Source organism: Mus pahari, chromosome 16, assembly GCF_900095145.1.
Source record: "Mus pahari chromosome 16, PAHARI_EIJ_v1.1, whole genome shotgun sequence".
NCBI lineage: Eukaryota > Metazoa > Chordata > Mammalia > Rodentia > Muridae > Mus > Mus pahari.
The window spans coordinates 1,905,999-1,911,948 of record NC_034605.1 but is presented as its reverse complement, the minus strand read 5'-3'; the positions used below and the strand labels follow the sequence as shown (position 1 = coordinate 1,911,948).

Genomic DNA, 5,950 nt, shown 5'->3' with positions numbered 1-5,950 from the left:
TATGGCAAAATGCATATAAAATAAAATTTACCAGGACAGACTAGATAGAGATCCAGTAAAAAGCAAAAAGAACCTGGCTTTTCCATCACCACTGGGCATCCCTTTCTTCTATAGAGTCTCACTGTGTAGCCCTGACTGGCCTGAAATTCACTATGCAGACCAGGTCGGCCTCCAACTCACAGATATCTCCCTCTGCTGCTGGCTCTTGATCGCTTGTGCTTATACTGGGACTAAAGGCATGTGCCAGCCGAGCGTGGTGGTGCACGCCTTTAATCCCAGCACTCGGGAGGCAGAGGCAGGCGGAATTCTGAGTTCGAGGACAGCCTGGTCTACAGAGTGAGTTCCAGGACAGCCAGGGCTATACAGAGAAACCCTGTCTCGAAAAAAACAAACAAACAAACAAACAAACAAAAGGCATGTGCCACCACATCCCGCTGAGCGTTCTTTATTCTGGCATTCCAGTTATATGAGAAAATACCTTTTCTTTGCTGGTTAAGCCTGCAGAATAGATTTACTTTCGTAGCTTGCCACCAAAACAAATCACTAAAGACTGAATACATTTTAAATGACTTGGCAAGACATGACAACATTTTTTGTCAACTGTCTCTCGGTGCTCTCCAAACACATGGATGTCCTATCTTCTCCTCTTAGGCACATCACACGCTGGCCATGAGTTCCCTTCTCCACATACTTTGGTGAGCAACTTTCTCTATAAAGAAAAAGCTTTAGCAGCTTGCCGGTTTTCCCAAAGGTCCTTCTTTTCCATGCCTCTCTCCCCAGTTCCAGGTAGACACCATCTTCCTTTTCTAGAACTCTCCCTTTGTTCACACTTTCTTTCCTTTGTGTTTCTCCTCACAGCCTGCCTCTTTCTCTACACAAGATGTCATGGGGTTCCCCCAACCCCTTCTCCCTGAGCACAGGCCAGTCCTCATCCCGTTCTGCTGCTCCCAAGGGTCCCAAAGGGTGCCGGACACGTGATATCAGTAAATATTTGCTGGTGGAGATTGATCTGGAGGCATTGGGTAGAAGCCCGGAGAAGGGGAACTGTGGACAGGCAAAGCTGGAGGACCGGGCTGGAAGCCGGTGTGTGGCGTATGCACACACACCCGAGGAAACGCATGAAAGGGCGTCTGTGAACAGCGCAAGTGTTAACTAGGTGAGTGAGTGAAGGCTTGTTCGAGGCAAGTCTCCCGTAAGAGCAGGTATGAAAGGGAGATTGTTCGAGGGACTGGGGACGTCTTTGAGATGGTTGGCACCAAGACTCTGAGACTGGTCAGAGGCGCGCCAGGAATGTACAAAAAGTTCCTGGTCCCTCACCATTTGGACGTTCAGAGTCTGTTTCCTCGGGCTGGCTTTGGCCCTCATGAAACCCTCATTTCTAAACTGTTCATTATGCTTCTCCCCTCTCATCGGGTTGAGCTTGCCACATCCCTTTCAAGGAATGAGAATTCACCAAGGTAAACTGTCCCAATAACAAGCAGGTCACCTCTGTTTGTGCGGCCCAGGTGTTCTTGAAAAATAAATGATGACTTTTCTGTCTTGCCATTTTAGCATTTATTAGCATGTATTGATTACACACAGTAATATATTTCAATATGTTATCTTGATATGTTTACCTAATGCAATTTGTATTCATTCCTGATAACCCTCTTTTGTCCCACTGAAAATTTGGTTTTGTACTCGTTCTTGGAGTTACCTGAGGGCCCACAGATCTCCAGGTACTGGAAGACCCTTGGGTACTTGAGGACGTATAGCTTTGAAGGTTCCATCACGGCAATGCGGGATCCTCCTTCCAATGATTCAAAGTTCTAAATGGAGCTGTTACTGACATGGATAGCATTATATTTTCACTGTGAGAAGGTCGGAGTTCTTTTGTTTGCTTTTAGTCAGGGTCTCCTGCACCTCAGGCTGGCCCCCAACTGGCTATTGTAGCTGAGGATGACCTTGAATTTCTGTTCCTGCTGCCTCCTCTCAAATGCTCAGATTCCCTGGGTGTCTAAGAACCACCACCGTTCCCCAACTTCCTGCAGCTCTTAGTAGCTTCTGGGTACACAGGAGGCCAGGGACCATAGCATCCATCCTAGACCTCGCTGTTTCTCAACCGGGAAAACACGGGCTGGGACCAATGTGCTCTGCCTCTCCTAAGGGCACGCCTTGGGGCACCCCGAGGTGCTGATGTAGGACCCCCATTTTTGGGGACCCCCCGAAGTCACGGGAGTCAGGATTTCCCAGGAAACACGAGAGGCCTTCTTGTTGTAAAAGCATGAAGTAGTTTAATGGCGGAGCTCCGGGCCAGCACGTACCTCCAGCACGCAGGAGGCAGAGGTGCCGACCTCGTGGCCTGAAAGCTAGGGGTTTTTATAGGGGGAGGAGGAGGGGCTAGCAAGAATTGGCGCGGTTACCTGTGATTGGCTCATTTAAACGTACACATTTGCAGGATGGTACCTGTAAAGACGGGAATGCTAGGAGACCTGAGGGGCGGGTCAGCGGAACATTTGGTTCAGTCCCAGGAATGTTTCAACAACGGCCTGCCTGGGCGTACCCAGGCTTGTCTCACTGTGCTCTCTGCCTCAGGCTTCCAAGCTTACAAACAACTATTTCTCTGGACATAAGTTGCATGAATCCCAGGCCTTAAATTTCATTTCTCTACACTGACATGCAACTTCACGATGAGCAGAGGAAGCTAAGATATAGAGCTATCCATGTGGCAGGTGGGCAAGTTAGTCTGGTTAAGTTGTATGAACTAGCTAGAGACTGTCCAACAAAAGGCCTAAGCTTTAAGCTTCCTTAGCAGCCCCTGTGCCATTTATGACATTGGTGGGTCTGCAGAAAGTCCTGCTATACGTGGGGATCAAATTAATACCTCCCATATCACATGCTAGGTAAGAGCTCTACCACCAATCTCCAGGTCCCAGACCCTTCCTTTTCTTTTCTTTTCTTTTTTTTTTTTTTTTAAGATTTATTTATTTATTATATGTAAGTACACTGTAGCTGTCTTCAGACACTCCAGAAGAGGATGGTTATGAGCCACCATATGGATGCTGGGATTTGAACTCCGGACCTTCAGAAGAGCAGTCGGGTGCTCTTACCCACTGAGCCATCTCACCAGCCCAAGGACCCTTTCAATTAATTAAAAATAAAATTGAGAGTTGGAACGTGGGGTGGAGGAGGAGGTGTGTGTGTGTGTGTGTGTGTGTGTGTGTGTGTGTGTGTGTTTAAAGGCGCTAGCAGATGCGTCCTGGAACTTGATTGCTGCTGCTTCTGAGCTTGCTCCTGCCGCTATTGGCATCTGTGGCACCTCACCAGTATGTCTCAGGCTGAATTTGACAAAGCTGCTGAGGAGGTGAAGCGCCTCAAGATTCAGTCAACTGATGAAGAGATGCTGCTCATCTACACTCACTTCAAACAAACTACTGTGGGAGATGTAAATGCAGATCAGCCAGGGCTGTTGGACCTCAAGGGCAAAGCCAAGTGGGACCCATGGAACAAGCTGAAAGGGACTTCCAAGGGAAGTGCCATGAAGACCTATGTGGAAAAGGTAGAAGAGCTAAAGAAGAAATACGGGATATAAATGACCAGATTTGGTGGCCAGCCACATGTGTGACCTGTGAGGACATAATGTTTTGGTTTTTTTCTAATGAAGATGCTATGGCTCTGATATATTAGGGCCAGAGTTAATCGCTACTCTCCTCCCTGTGTGCTTTTTACCTGAAATCAATTAAAAATGCATTTGTTACTCAAATAAATAAATAAATAGAATTGAGACTCCATCTTGTTTTGTAGCTTAGACTGGCCTTGAACTCACCATTCTTCTGCCTCTTCCTGCTAAATAGTTTATACTACATCATGAACTACCATGCCAAGTCCACGTTTCTAAAAGTATGTGGGAAAGACCTGCAAGGTGGCTCAGTGGGTCAAGGTACCCTCATGATGGAGAGAACAGATTCCTGCAAGTCAAACTCCATGTGTATATGATGATATACACACACACACACACAAACACACATGCATGCTCTCATGTGTGCACACACACAAATGAACAAATAAATGTAACTAAAATTTTTATAATAAAAAAATTTAAATGCGAATATGTGGTAAAATACATGGAACATAAACTTGGCCGTTTGCCCATACTTACGTGGAAAGTTTCATGGTACATGTTACATTCACATTTCTAGGTGGCCACGCCGACCACTTATCTTCAGACCCCTTTCCACATGCTAAAACAGAAGTTCTGTGCTCATGGGCACTCAGCTCCCATTTCTGCTGCTGTATCTCTGGAAACCACGCTCAGCTGTCTCTCTGCACTATGAATTTGCTAGAGGTACCTCATATAAATGGACTCATACCACATGTGATCCTTGGGTGAGCCTGGCTTATTTTACGGACAGCAGACAGCAGCCTGTTGCTTCATCCAGGTGGTGGCGTGGGTCAGAAATTTCCTTCCATTTTAGGTTGAATAATATTCTATTGTGTGTACAGGTCACATTTTTGCCTACCCACTCACCCACCAAGGGACAATTATTTTGCTCTGCATAGTAAATCATGCCGCCACATGTTGCAGTATATCTCCTCCCAAATATGCCCCGGCAATGAAAACATGACACATTTAATATGAATACATGATGTATGCCTGGATTGGGCAGATCTACCGCTACACTACCATCTTCCACCTCTATGAGACCTCTTAGAACTTGTGGTTTCTCCAGGCCATGTGCTTCTGCTCTGCTTTTCTTCCTCCTCCTCCTCCTCTGCTTCCTGTCCCTCTTCCAATTTTCTCTTCTTCTCCCTCCCACCTTCTGCTCCACCTTCCCTTTTATCTGCCCAGTCATCAGCTCTCCTTTATTTTACAAATGAAGGTGGGAAGCAGGTTTACAGGAAATCACCTGAGTGCTGACTCATTCCTGGTTTGCTACCACTCACAGGAGAACGGAATTAACATCAAATATAATTAGCCCCAGGTCTATCCACAACAGCCATAGATATGCAAATACCTCGTGTGCCTCTGAATTCAGTTCTTTTTAAGTATTTACCGGGAAGTGTGTCAGGTGTTTCTTCGATCACTCTCTACATTGGGGGGAGTTGGGAAGGAAGGGGGGGACAGGGTCTCTCCCTGAACCTGGCGCTCAGTGGTTTGCCAGAGTGACTGGGCAGCAAGCCTGGGGATCAGTAAGTCCCTGCCTCTCTGACACTGGAGTCAGAGGCACAAGCCACTGTGCTTCTCTTACCTGTGAGTTCAGAGAACTGAAGTCGGGTCTCGATGACTGCACAGCAAACACCTAAGCAGCAGTCATCTTCCGAGGCCTCGATCGTGGATGTTGGGAGAGAGAGAGATGTTATCTAATAATCAGAGTGGACCAGGCACACTCTGAAACCGAACCCAAGTGGCTAATCACCCCTCGTCCCTTGCGTTGCTCCCTTGGGTATTTTAGATACAGTGATAAGAAAAGGAACAAACACACATTGGGAGCTATAATACCAGGCTCTTAATTCTCCTTTTCCTAGTTGGCAAGACATATTCCTGTTGGGATGATATACAAGTCGGTCCAGAGGTTAACAAATCCAGCAAGCTCAGAGGCAAGCCTGGGGGGNGGGGGGGTGGGGGGGTGGTATGGGGGGGGGCCGGGGGCAAAGCCTCCAGTGGCTGCTTCAAAGTTCCAAGACAGTCTGCCATGGACTGAATCGGGGCCTCTAAAATTACTCACTGCCACGTCCTAGAACCTTACTGCATTTGGAGATAGAGCTTTAAAGAGTTGGTAGTCCAGGTATTACGGCACATACCTCCCACCAACTGGGAGACAGAGGCAGAGAAGGGATCTCTGTTTGAGGCCCCAACTTGATCTAAATAGTAAATGCTGGGCCAGCCAAGGCTACACAAAGAGACCCTGTCTCTAATAATACAAAACAATAAAGAGCTTGTTAAGAGCCGGGTGTGGTGGGGCACGCCTTT

At 47.2% G+C, this 5,950-nt stretch overlaps 1 pseudogene; it reads left to right on the top strand.

Moving 5' to 3' along the window:
* Window positions 1-3,306: 3,306 nt before the first annotated feature.
* Window positions 3,307-3,587, top strand: LOC110334195 (annotated as a pseudogene).
* The last annotated feature ends 2,363 nt before the right edge of the window (window positions 3,588-5,950 follow it).